Source organism: Pleurodeles waltl, chromosome 1_2 (assembly GCF_031143425.1).
Source record: "Pleurodeles waltl isolate 20211129_DDA chromosome 1_2, aPleWal1.hap1.20221129, whole genome shotgun sequence".
NCBI classification, from domain to species: domain Eukaryota; kingdom Metazoa; phylum Chordata; class Amphibia; order Caudata; family Salamandridae; genus Pleurodeles; species Pleurodeles waltl.
This window is the reverse complement of record NC_090437.1, coordinates 616263488-616277986: the sequence shown is the minus strand read 5'-3', so window position 1 is coordinate 616277986 and position 14499 is coordinate 616263488.

The following is a 14499-nucleotide window of genomic DNA, read 5'->3' as shown; positions in this document are numbered from 1 at the left end:
GAAACAGTGCTTGTTCGTGGAAGACGACTGGTTTGTTGTCACGGCCTCCTGAGGGGCGCTCATGCCACTTCACCGAAGATAGACAACATTGGGATGGCACCTGATTGATGCTGCTGGTCGGTGCACCCCTAGTCTGAGCCATAACAAAGGAACGCAGTGTCAATGCCGTGGAGAACAGCTGAAGGTGAACCTATAAGCCTAGGGACGAGGCACTGAGTAATCTCCCACCTACTTGACAATTGAAGTATGATTTACATGTCCCAGATGACCACCAGGCATAGGACAAGAGGCAAAAACCTGGGCCGTAAAACCACCAGAGACTACGACAAAGAGAAGATGGAGGACCCCCCACAATCCACGGTACAGACCGCCCCTGACAAAATCCTAGGTGCAATAGAAGACACAAAACCACTCTGAGACATGACATCAACCAGATAGTGGTCGAATTGGGTCTGCTGAAAGCCGACCACCACAAATTAGCGGACTGAGTGAAAGAGACTGAAACTACACTGACAGAGTTTGCACCGAAACAAGATAAACTCGCCGCCACAGTCCTCCACCTAACTGAACAAGTGCAACATCTAGAACGTAGGGTGGAGGATGCAGAGGGGAGAAGCTGCAGAAATTATATACGGATTGTGGGTCTTCCTGAGGGTGTTGAGAAACCAAACATGGTAGAATTCCTTGAGGAATGGCTGCGCATGGTCGTAGCCCTGGAGCTTCTCTCGCCCTTCTTCTCCCTGGAGCGGGCACACAAAGTCCCCTCACGCCCACTGCCACAGGGAAGGCCACCAAGGGTGGTGATAGCCAAACTAATGCACTACAGGGACAGAGATACCCTACTCCAAAGGGCCAGAGAGACTGGACCATGCAGAGTCAAAAATGCCACGGTGACGCTGTTTCCCGACTTCACTATGGAAGTGCAGATGAAACGGGCCTCATACACGACGGTGAAGAGGACACTCCAAGAAGCTGGGATACCATACTCCCTTCTGTTTCCGGCCAAACTAAAGGTAATCCTGGATGGCAAAACCATGTTCTTTCAAACACCTGAGGAGACATGGGAACGGCTGGAGTCGAAGGGAATGGCGGTGGGACCGCCTGGCCAGAACGAGCGCATGGACCGCACGGGTCGAAGAAGTCAGAGGAGACAGCTAAACAGAAACAGATTGCGGACAAGACCACCACAGCTCAAAAGGAACTGGCCAGGATGGACGCTCTGAATGCGGCGGCCTCCGTTTGGTTGATAGCGGTAGTGGGGACTCGTATCGTGCGTCCATATTCCCCAAGGGGGGCTCCGGCGGCTCGGGAGATGCACCCAGGGTAACCCCGCAGACTGCGGACAAGCTAGGTTAACAGTCCATAACCTGAACACGAGGTTGATGAGGCCCCGACAGACATGCATCCACCCCCCCACACTAGTTTCTCGGCCACGAGACAGGATGGCGAGAACTTTAATCAACTTGTTGTTATAGCTTCATTGTTGCAATGTGTTATGGGCAACCTACATTTTGAGAGGTGCCCCGGGGTCCGAGAGTTGGGGTTTATGTTTGCACTAGGAACGTAGTACACAATTCTGCACAACGAGAAGTGGGAGAGGGGACACAAAGGGGCGCAACAGAACTCAGTTTCACCCTAGTTAGTCTAGTATGGCTGAATACAACTTTCGGACCTGGAACATCAGGGGAATGGGATCGCCCTCTAAAGGGTACAGAGTGTTATCGTACTTGAAACGGCAGGGGGTGCACATTGTTATGATACAGGAGACTCACCTTACCTCCACCGAAGTAGACAAACTTCGGCTTAGATGGAGGGGACAGATATTTGCTACCCAGTACTCGGCCTACGCTAGGGGAGCACTGATATGGGTAGAGCAGGGGTCCCCTTTGAGGCCAAAGCTGTGGGCATAGACCAAGAAGGCAGATTTGTGGTTGTGGAAGGTATATTACATGGAGTTCCGATTACCATTAGCAGTATCTAGGGGCCCAACCAGGACCAGATACCCTTCATGCAGCGCTTATCGAGTCACCTCACGCGCCAGAGGGGGGGGGGGGGGCTGTTATTAGCAGGGGATTTTAACTGTGTATTGGATACTGAACTGGACAGCTCCACCCCAACCCACCGCTGGCTGGAGCAACAATGCATAAGATAGCTAAACACATGGAGGAATGAGTCCGGGGCTGGGGTTTGGTGGATTTATGGCGAGCGCAGCATCCGCAAGATAGGGACTACTCCTACTTTTCACACTTACACCAATTACGCACCAGAATTGACAGGGTGATTTGCTCGGCAGCGATAGCACAGAACATGATCCACACTGAATATCTGGGGCGCACTCTGTCTGATCATAACCCACTGCTTTGCATATGGCGAGCAACTAGAGACAGACCCCCGATACCATTATGGAGATTGGGCCCAGCCGCACTAGAGGACCAAGCATATAGGGAGACATCACGTTCCTTTCTCACAGATCATATCGCCACCAACTCTGGCTCGGCGTCAACTAGAGGGGTGGAATGGGAAATGCTAAAGGTTGCGGTAAGAGGGCATTGCAGGAGCCAGACTGTTGGGATTACGCGCACTCTCGAGCGTGAGCTAATAGGTTTAGAGAAAACCATCCACGAAGAAGAAAGGAAAGAGAACAGAACTGCCTTAGAATGCAATAGACTCAGAGAGGCGAAGGATTCACACGCTAAGACTGAGGAACAGTTAAGATGCCACAACACACGAAGGTACCTAACCTCAATACAAGCGGAGGAGGGCAAATCGGGAGGATGCTAGCATGGTTGGTGAGACCAGGAGGAGAGGGGATGTCTATAGGGAGCGTAAAAGATGCGAAGGGACTACATAAATATACACCTAATGAGGTCAATGGAGCCTTTAAGGAGTACTACACCTACCTGTACAAACAACCAGAGAACCTGGAAATCGAAAGGTTCAGAGATTACCTGGGGGCATTACCACTGACCACTCTGACGGAACAGGACGGGGACAACCTAGGGGGACCAGTGACGCTAGAAGAGGTAAAAGAGGCCATAGAACAGCTGGCGGCGGGGAAGACCCCAGGTACGGATGGACTTCTACAAGAAGTATTCCGCACTACTGGCTCCCAGACTAGTTGAAATGTATGCGGATGCTCTCCAACGGGGTTCCCTACCAGGGACAATGAGAGAAGCTTTAGTGGTCCCCCTGCCCAAACGGAACACAGGTGAGCTCTCAGTGACAGACTTCCGACTGCTGTCAATGTTAAACTGTGACTTTAAAATTTTGAGTAAACTAATGGCCAACAGACTCCTCAGCTACATCCCCAATCTAATACATGAGGACCAAAATGGATTTATCCCAGCTCGAAGCTCCTCCCTAAACTTGAATCGCCTGTTTAATATTTTACATATGCCACAAGCTGCAAAACCTGATGGGTCGACGCTGTTGGCAATAGATTTTGAAAAAGCCTTTGACTCGATACGATGGGATTTCCTGCGCTCAGTGATGCTCCAGATGGGGAGTGGTGAGGGCTGGGTGCGCTGGGTAGATCTGCTATACACGACTCCCCTGGCACGAGTGAGAACGGGTAAAATTATTTCTGAGACTTACCCTGTACACAGGGGAACTAGACAAGGATGCCCATTGTCCCCTTTGTTGTTTGCTCTGGCAATCAAACCTCTGCGGCCCGGTTCCGGATGGAGGGAAAGGGACACGGAGTGGAGTGGGGACAAACTGAACACATCATTTCACTCTATGCGGACGATGTATTCATTTATCTGAGAAATGGCGAGACTGGTTTACCAAGGGCATAGAGAATATTAGAAGGCTTTGGTGCAGGCTCGGGACTCCGTCGGAACCGTGGTAAGACCTTTGTCTTTCCCATGGTAGAGGGCAGTGAGCGACCCTCCTCTTGACCCGGGGATGTAGTGTGGGCTCCGCGCACCTTTAAGTACCTCGGAATACAGGTGTTTCATGATCTAAAAGACCTCCGCGAGGGTAATTTGGGCAAGGCGTTGCGTTCGCTTAGGTCCTCGGTAAGATTCTGGAGATCACTCAGACTAACCATATCAGCTAGGGTGTCCCTTTATAAGATGATCATGCTCCCATGCCTTCTCTGCTTCTTTGCCAATCTCCCGGTACTAGTTCCTTTGACATGGTTTCACAAATTAAATACACTTCTTAGGGATCTGGTATGGGATGGAGGCCGGAGGCGCACATCGCTATCGGCCCTGACTAGGCCAGTACTCATGGGGGGTCTGGGAGTGCCGGACTTTGAGCTATACTACCTGGCCTGTCAACTCCAGTGGACAGCCGGGTGGCTGAGGGGAAGAGGCCAACTGGAAAGATGCACTGATGCCAGAGTGCAGGATATAGGCAAGATACTAGCACACATGATTGCTCGAGGTGGAGCACGCCGGGAGGAAAGTGCCCCAATAAGGGTTGAGACAACCTGCTGGAAGCGCTGCTCGCGACGAGTAGGGGTGGGAGTAGCTTATTCACCAGCCTTTCCGTTAACAGTGCTGGTACAAACCTCACCAGATAAACCACTAATGAGCCACGGGCTGGGAGTCTGGGTGCGGGCCGGGGTACAGACAGTTGGAGACTTCTTCCAGGACGGGATAATGAATACTTTCACAGACATATCCGATAAAAATAATGTCCCAGGCGGGAGGTTCTTGTCGTATCAATACCTAACACACCGCATAAAATCACTCTGGGACACTGTCAACGCAGAACCAGAGGTTCATAAGATCCGTCATTACCTCCTAACACAGGGCGATGAATCTCACCTGGTAGCTAAATTATATAAGGCCCAAATGGAATGCTCCATGGTGCCGTTACAGGCGTTAAGAGAACACTGGGGAAAAACACTAGGGGAAGACTTAACGGAGTCGGCCTGGAGGAGAGCACTGTCCTACCCCAAGATGGTATCACAAAACACACGACTGCACTATGCCCAATACAACTACCTACACAGGACGTACCTCACCCCACATAGACTAAACATCATTTACGGAGGCGAAACTAGAGCATGCCCCAGGTGTGGGGAACTAGATGCGGACCTGGACCACATGCTGTGGCAGTGCTCCGAGATCCGGCATGCCTGGGGAGTGGTGCTGGGCATGCTGGGGACGCTGCTGGAAAGGGAACTGGATCAGTCCCCATCGGCATGTCTGATGGGACTATATGCCGGTGCAGCGGCAGGATCGGTAAAAACAAGATTCTTGGATCTAGTTCTGGTACTATTTAGGAGACAGATTGCCATTAGATGGAAATCTTCTGAAAGCCCCCCTCTAAAGATCTGGAGAAGAGATGTCTCAAAGTTGGCGAGAGCTGAACTTCAAGCGTTGAGGCAAGAGGAGATGAAGGGGCTACGCTTGAAACCCATTGCCCCTGACTGAGAGGAAATCTTAGATAAATGGGAGCAGGAAGTTCAAGAAATGGGAACTAATAGAGAGACGACAGACACCCCTTAGAATAGAAATTAAGAGAAAGGAACACACAGTAGCAAGCTGGCATAGATAGGGGAAGTGAAAGCAGGTCAAGTAGCAACATGGTAGGCGCAAGAAGAAAGAGTCAGATTGCACCACAACATAACAGACCCATTGGAGTAGAGAGCAAGATGGCATCAGCATATAACATGCACATGTAGAGACCTTCCCCCCTACATTACTAGATTCAGTAACTAAGGATTAACTTAGAACTGAATAAACTAATATCAATAGACCCTCCTCAACACAGCACCACACTAGCACTGCATACCACCATTGTGTACATAGTTCTGAATGTAATCAGACAGGTAACTATTACATAATGACTATGAAAAATCATATGCATGAAAAGTATCTCAACCACGAATGATTTGTTACCAAGAATTAGTCTGATATTGATGCATAACCCAAGATGTATGATGAAGCAATAAGTGTGAACATAGAAACAAGTAATGTAAACAGTACTGAAATTATGTCTGTGTGTAAGTAAAATGTTAATAAAAATATATTTAAAAAAAAATGTATGCACCAAATTAAAATGCAAATGTAAGTGAACAATTGAAGGCTATGCCATTGTCATGTAGGGCTGCAACTACATCACTACTTCCACAGGGACATATGTTTGTATGAGAGTCAAACATGTTGGCACTGTCACAGCCTACATAGGGATGACCAAAAGGGCAAAAGTAAGATCAAAATTCTGTCACTTTGCACATGCAGTGAGTACACATAACATAGAGTGGTCATGAGCCTCTCAAAAGATCTATCAGAGTAAGCTACTGGCCACTCATAAATGTCTGCATGTAGAAGTGAGCAAAGTCTCACGGCATGTGTATCTTTTGCTATGACACAGAGAACTAGAAGAGACATGTGTGAAACAATGGCCAAATTTATATTTAACATATATTGTCAAATACTGTACTAAATGTGTATGAGTCATTCAGTACACATAACACATATGGACAGGAATGTGGCTGTAACAATGAGCATAATCGTTGACAGCATTTTTTTTTTATTTCAGCTTACCAAGGATATGGCCTGCAGCCATAGGTCATGACCTCATTTATACATCCTTAGACCGAGGCAGAACGACAGTACAATCAGGCACTGGCCAAGACCAGAAACATTGTGGGATGGCCATTCTGGTGGGAGATTATAATACTCGCCCCCTATGATGTGCAAGATCATCCTTATATGTGCCATCCTACACAACATATGAGTACCGACAAATGTCTTTTGGGATGTGGTGCATGAACCAATGGAGGTTGAGGAGAAGAAGGATCAGGGAGAGATCCAACACGCAGTGGCTAGTAGGTAGCAGTGTGACCACATTATGCAGAATTTCTTGGCGTAAATTTCTACTTTCTGTATGGATGTATTCTCAGATATGAACAGAATTTTCAAAACTATAAATACGTTTTTGAACTCATTTTTTGTGTGAAAATTTCATGTCACAGTCACTCTAAACATCAAGTCACTGACATCTCCCCATCTTGAATTAGGCCTTAATGTGTAACAATCATGTAATCAGACTCATTACACAACATGGGGCTATGGCACTCATTAATCAATCTAGCTATACAGATATGCAATGTGATGCAGTGCATAGCATTAAACGAACAGGCCAGGCATGGTACATATCCACTACCAAAATGATCATTCCTGCCCCACGCGCTTGAACAGTGCAGTGCTGCATAGCAATCAGTCTTACTATATTCTGCTGCAGCAAAGTCTGCTTCAGATGGCACTCAGTGAGTGTTGGGACACAAGCCACCCAAAATGTTCATAGCTGAGACAATCCACTCCATGTAGTGCGTCTGACCAACGTGGTAGTTTGCAGAATGACTGAACCTTGCAGGAGCCAATGTTGTACCACATACCTTCACAGATCATGAGTGACAGTTGTGGGAAACTGTCAACCTGCTGCAGGACCACCCCATGTTTTGCCTGGTTTCTGGGTGCAACTTCACCTGGCGTGCACTGGGATCCTGCTAACCAGGTCTCCAGTGCCAGTGTTCTTTCCCTAAAATTGCAAAGGTATTGATACAATTGGCAACACCTTAAGCTGCCACTATAAGTCCCTAAGTAACAGTACTTAGTTACCCAGGGCATGGGGTACTAAAGGTAGGCCCCTGAGGGCGGCAGCAGCATAGATTGTACCACCCTCAGGGACCATGCATCCAAGTGCACCCATCCCAGCCATTGCAGGCTGAGTGTCCTGGTGCAGCCCTAAAATGCAAACCTGATATGAAAAGCCCTGTCCACTACACACTGCATGCAATATAGATAAGTCACCCCTCTGGGAGGGCTTCCAGCCCTAAGGCAGGGTGCACTATAATGCATGTGTGTTCATAGATACATGAGCAATAAGCCCCTGCTGTGTCCTTGCCAAACGTGGGACATAGTAAGTGAACAGAGCAGCAATTTTAAACACATGTGCTGGCCACTAGTCAGTAAAAGTTTCCCAGCTACATGATGGCCACTCTGAACCCTGGGTAGTTTGGTATCAAACAACTCAGAATGATGAATCCAATCTGGTACCAGTATTGGATTTATTGCAAAATGTGCCCAGTGACTACATTAGAGGTGACCCCTGCAAATATAACTAACCCTGGCATGGTTGCTGGCTGGTCACAATAAGCCTGCCACCACCAGACAAGATTCTGGAACCCTGAGGTGAGAGATCCTGCTCTCTGGACCACGGAAGAAAGCCCTTCCTGGGTCAAAGTGTAAAGACTCTCTCCTCAGGAACGTGTACTGCCCTACCAGTGAGCTTCAAAGGGTTTACCGCCTTTGAAGCTCGGCCCAAGGCCTCATGCTAGCAGCAGATGACCATCCCCGTGGCAAACCCCCTCTTTTTGCAGGAGCAATGGTGGGAAAACACAACAGGAGTGGCCACACCTAGCTTGCACCACCCCTAAGGTCTTGCATGCAAGGAGACCACTCCATTTCATTTTCCTCCATCTTACATGGAAGGAAAACAGCTAGTCAGGTGTAGGGAAGTGACCGCTGCCCACAGGAAGTGATCACTATGACCCATTGGTCACTTCTAGGTACTCCCCTAAATGCCCACTAAATACAGTATTTAGTGTGCACCACTAGAGCAGAGATTCAGATTCCAAGGACAAAAGAAGACCAGCAACAAAGGAGACCCAAGGCTTGAGAACTGAAGTCCTGCTGCACCAAGAAGACGGTGCCAAACCCTGCCTGCTACACTCAGGACTTAACAATCGCTGCTGAGGGGTTGCCCAGACATTGGATGGACTCTACAAACCCCTAGAGGACCTCTACTCTTCTAAAAATCACCAAAGAGCTCCCTTCAGAGTGAAGGCATCACTCTCCTGCAACCAAGACCAAAAGACCAGTGAAGTCCAGTTCACTGACCAGCTGCTGACCAAGGAACTGGACACCGCAGCCAGACCAAATTTCACCCAATGCACTGCAAGGATGGATCCTACCAGTGTGCTATGTTTAGCGGCACTGCAATCTCCTGCTTGTGAGTCATGGAATATCCCCAGGTACTGGTCACTCCATGTCGGACACCCAGAAGGACAGTTTCTTTCTGAACTGAAAAAAGACTGGGAGGAAGCCCCAGTCCAGGGACTTCAGAAAACACCTGATCTCCTACCAGAGTGCCCCTTCTGACCTGCAAGCGACCTTCAAAGCGACCTACCTCTTGCTTCCAAGGGCACCTTTGCGCACAGCTCCTGGCTCACCATTTCGCTGTGTACCCGGCCACCCTATGCCCTGCACTGAAGATCCAGATGTGTTCTAAGGGTCCCCCACCCCTTGCAACCTGGACACTTCAAGAGGACCCACCAGACTCACCTTGAAGTCCACCTGTGTAGTGTTTTCCTTAGTGGTCCCCTGCTGTGGCCTTGCACCAGCTCCAATGACTTTCTGCAGCTGCTCCTGCCAAAACTGGGAGCCGCCATAACTTCTCCAACTGGTCTACAGGGCCCACCAAAGACCTCAACCTATCTGGCATGGCAAATGCATTGCCTGATTTTAAAGGCATTTTTAAAGTATTTCTCCATTGATTCCTATGATGCGTTATTACGAGCAGAACTGAGACACTTTCAAAACTTAGAAAATTCAAAACTTAAAACGTACTTACCCAGTTTTGTTCATTTTGGTCTTACATTTAAAAAAAAAAAACTAAAGTGTTCTTGTAAATTGGTATTGGGTTATTATTTTGAGTGCTTTTCACTTCTCCAAGATAAGTCTAACTGCTCGACCAAGGTACCATAAAGATTAGAGCATTAGGCGGTCGAGTTTTTACCTCTGTAAACCAACGTGTGGTTACTCGGACTTTCTACACATTGTGCCTGGTTTTCACACTACATAAAGGGCAAGCCTCCTACATTTGTCATGGAAAAAGGCCAAGTATGATGTGTAAAATCTGTTAATGTCTTTCTACATCACACTTATATGCATGGCTGGGCAACCTCAAAACAATACACATGTAACTCAAATCCTGGCCTAATATTCATATATGCCACTTCCAGCCACAGCTGTCAGTATACACAACTCACATGCATTGTACAGTCATGTGATGAAAGTCAAAGTTGTGTATCACAACGACATGAGTAGATGACTGTGCATTGCGTAGAATTATCCAGAGAAGAATGACAATGGAGATGTATTTAGCAAACATCACAACACCTGAAGAATACAGAGAGGTCAAGAGTGTGAATTATCCATGTGAAACGTCTGGCAAAACCGTGTGGTTAAACACACATTCATTGAACATGGTGTGATGGTGGAAATTGAATAAACACTTACCTCTGCATGGCTAGAGTAGTATACACCTGCCAGGACTATACAATGACAATGTTGAGGGATTAGCTAATCTTGTATCATCCCAATGGGGAAATTGCATTTAAGTTAGTGGCATTACATAGGCCTGTGTCAGAGAATGCTGCCTTCTTAGAACCCGGACACTTTCATGAAGACCTCTCCGCAGATTAGATGCATTGCTGCTGCCTTTGACAGGACTGACACTGTTGTAGGTTTCTTGTTAATGGAAGGAGACTGCTTGATTCGGAACGGCAGCACTGTTGTTTGTGGGTGACTAAGTCAATCCCACACCGTCTTGGCACTTGTCACCCCAACCCTTTCGACTAGCTAGCAGCACCTTACTCAAACGTGGAAAGCAAAGGTGATTTGTGGCAGCCTGATGCATGACACTGTGACTTCTCAGGGGAAGCCATGGTTGACAAATCTCACCCCTTTATCTCGATAGCAAAATATCTCATTCACACACATACACAAAAGAAAAGATGCAGGATGCTTTTCAATACATTTATTGAAAAGACTGCAATATATGATAACATATTTGAGCTGCAATTATTAATATGGCAGTGAGACAGAACAGGAGTAGGATTGTTGTGATAAGATAGAAGAAAAAAACAACCCTAGCATATTGGAATAATGCAAATATGAATTCTACCTAACCCCTAGCTCCTAAGCGAGAGCATAAGGGTGATAGCCCAATCTTTCCATACTTCGTCCTTGAGAGGAGCACCTACCCCCATTGCCTGGAAAATAGGGGTCTGTCTGCCGTCTCCTTGGCTGGTCGTAGAGATAGGGAAGAGGTCAGCAATGAAAGGTCACGCAGCGCGAATGGATACCCAGGCCAGAAGGACCTCCCTTTTGTTCCTTGACCTATACAATGTTTTTATAAGAAACATATTTCTGTTCTGTGAAAAAGGCCTGAAGTGGCCATGTGCCTATGTGTTGGCCTGTTTACATACTCTTGTGGCACCAATGCTAGCTGGATTATCACGAACTGCTCTTGTCAGCCTTGGACAGAGGTACATTGTGAAATGCTGTGCACAGAAATAATAATAAAGCATTTGCAAAATCACAGCTGATTAGGAAAGTAAAACCTCTGACTGAAAAGCAGGTGAACTAAAAATAAATAAAACTGAATAAATGAAATCAGAGCAAATATGGTAGGTGAAAGGGCACAGGCCTCAGGCCTAAGCTAAGCTAAAATATCTGTACCCAAGCAAAGTGTAAAATGAACCCACGACAACGCAGAGTGAAAGTTCGGTTGGCAGCATGATGTTAAATGAACTGTAGTAATGAACATGACCATGTGTCTCTGGTTCACAACAGTGAGGCCTACTGGCTCAGTGACCTTTCACAAGGAACTGTTGATGTGTGTCATAGTCAACTCTGACCAACATGATGTATTTGAAAATGTGTGAATGATAAACCCATGTGCAGAATGCAGCACACATGTTATGCTACAGTAAGAAGGAGAACCTAAGGCAGTACACCATGCTACCCTAATTATGTCAAGGTATTGCTTATTGGGACATTCCCATGTTTTCCTAATTTGGTGAGTCTTCAAGTGGGTCTCAAACCATGGATGTTGCATGAGGTCACCCATGAACTAGTCATGGAACCTCTCTGTGGTCCTAGGTGAGGCAATGCAGTGTTTTCTAAAGCATTGCTTCACACAAGATAAATTAGCCCTCACAGGGCCATGCAATGTGGATTTGGGTTGGAGAGAAGATATCATAATATATGTGCACTGCAGATATACCATGTTGCATTGTGGAAGAGCTACACAACTCAGGTTGTACATATCGCCCTGAATGCTTCAGTGGCTTTGCCACTACATAACATGGATTACCTTGCCTAGCTCTGTGTGTAAGACATGGCTGACTCACAAAACCATGCTGCACTTTTACATTACATGATTATGTCCATAAATCCTGAAAATGTGCATGCTGTGTGGGACTTACACTGTAGTATGGGTGAGCTAGCCTGTCTTTGTGCTTCCCTAAGTGTGTGTTGCATTTGTGACACATCACAATGACAGATTACCTACATATGGAATGAGTGGAAAGCTTAGGCAGATTTTGGGATACAATAGCGTTGCAGAGAGGCCCCAGGAGCCACCTTGGTATTCACATGTGAGTGTGCTTGACATCCAGGTGTATACCCTGGTAATGGCTGTGACAAATGAATAGTGATCCTACAGATCATAATGCCTATCTTGCTGTGCTGTCATGCAGCCTACTGTTTCCTGTTGCATGACAATAGCGACTGCACATGTATTCCCTGGTCCCATGATGACTCTATGGCCAATCTGTTGGCTCACCTGTGAATGCTGATCCACCTGTCATGAGGTTACAGGCCCATAATGGACTTACAATAAACCCAATTAACCACATGTACAATGTCCTCTGTCACACAGAGCTGCAAACTGGTGTCACCCCAGTCCTACCCCAATCACAGAGTGCCCAAGGTGTGTGATCCAGCACCACATAGACCTCTACAGTTGAATCAACACATTAGGCCAGGTGTGTGGGTCACAACCCGCACATTGTCCCTGGTGCATGGTACATTGCAACACTTACATCGATTGGAAGTTGTGCATCCAAGCCAATGTGTGGAAATGACAGCAGAAGTGCCAATTCGCAGTGTTGGAATGACGCATTGCCCGTTTAAGTACTGTTGCATCATAAAAAAATTATGCAATTTACAAAATAAGTGAAATACTCTTAGGAAATGATGCAATGGATGTTGCAGGCTGCCAAGTAGGAAGTGTGCAAATTTATTTCACTTTCAGTTTGTTAGGTTTTGCTGGGTGCTGGAGGTGTTGTGGAAAGTGGCTTGTGGATTGTTGTGATTTTTGGTCTTGTCGGTGTCTGCTCTGTTCCTGTCCTATGCTATTTGTGTTTATAGTGTTTAGTATTTGTAAATTGTATTGGTTTTGTCTTGGTCTTATTTGCGTTTAGGGGGTTGCTATTTTAGGGGTAGGGTTTAGTTTAGGAGGTGTTTGTATTGGGTTTAGGGTGATTAGAGTGGGTTGGGCCATGTCATAATATGGTAGGGCAAAAAACCCTTTCAGAGGGAGAGTTTGGGGGCCTGTTGCTGGCTGCTGACATGTATAAGGTGTTTGGGGTGGACAGCAGCCTCCTCCAGCTGAAGCACCGATTGGCAGATGTGGAGGATCTCATGCACCACCTAAGCTTGGAAGTTTATATGTACCATCTGCATGGTGGAATGCTCCAATCACAGTATACATGTAAGAGGTACATTATGTGAGGTGTAGGAAACAAAAATGCACTGTGCATGTGTTCAGTAGCTAACCCCCAGCCTGGGGGCTATTTGAGCTGTTGTGGTGTTTTTAAATTGATTCACATGCCTGTATTTGAAAACATAACCTGATTTCACACACATGCTTGTGCAGAGAATGAACTGTTTATTTTGAAATACCTTGCATGGGTGACATGTAAGGAGGAAAGTAATGCTCCTCTCATGTCAACTTTCTAATGTGTACTGCGTTGTTCAGCACATGTAGAGAGATGGACATGCACCTGACAATTTGATTGATTGCAGAGGCTGGCATTTTCATTCACAAATTTGATACCACCTTAAAAGGCATGCACTCTTCCACCATGCTGCAAGGTAGCATGCTTTGTGGCTACTCAGCACTCTGTGCACCAGTGACGTTAATAGTGAGAAATTTTCCTAACAATGTTACATACGGCATACGGTCCTTTTCTATCCCAGCTCTAATTTGCCATGCCTAGGGTCAGTGGTTTTCACCCTTGTGTTATGGTGCAAGCTGGCATGTGGTGATGCTGCCCTACAGTACACAAAACATTACATGGCTGAGGCATCCGTCAGGGATATGGTGTGAGATATCACTGAATGTCAACATTCAGCCACCTCTGCCATGTAAGGTGTCTAGCTGCATCACATGTACACAGACAATGTACACATATGCATATGTGTGCCCAATGTGTTGATTTGGATCATTGGAATATCATAGCACTGTGCATGATATGCACACAATATGTATTTGCAATATTCAGAAAGCAATGTTCAAAATATTGTCTTGTAGTCTTCTTTTGTCTTACACCAATAACATGGCAAAAATGTAGAACCTACGGTTCACCACATGTTGCAGCAAAGTGGAATGAGGTAAGCTGAACTTTTCTGAACACTGTATACTTGCCTATGACCATATTTGAGCATGAGACAAGTGCTGGTGAGG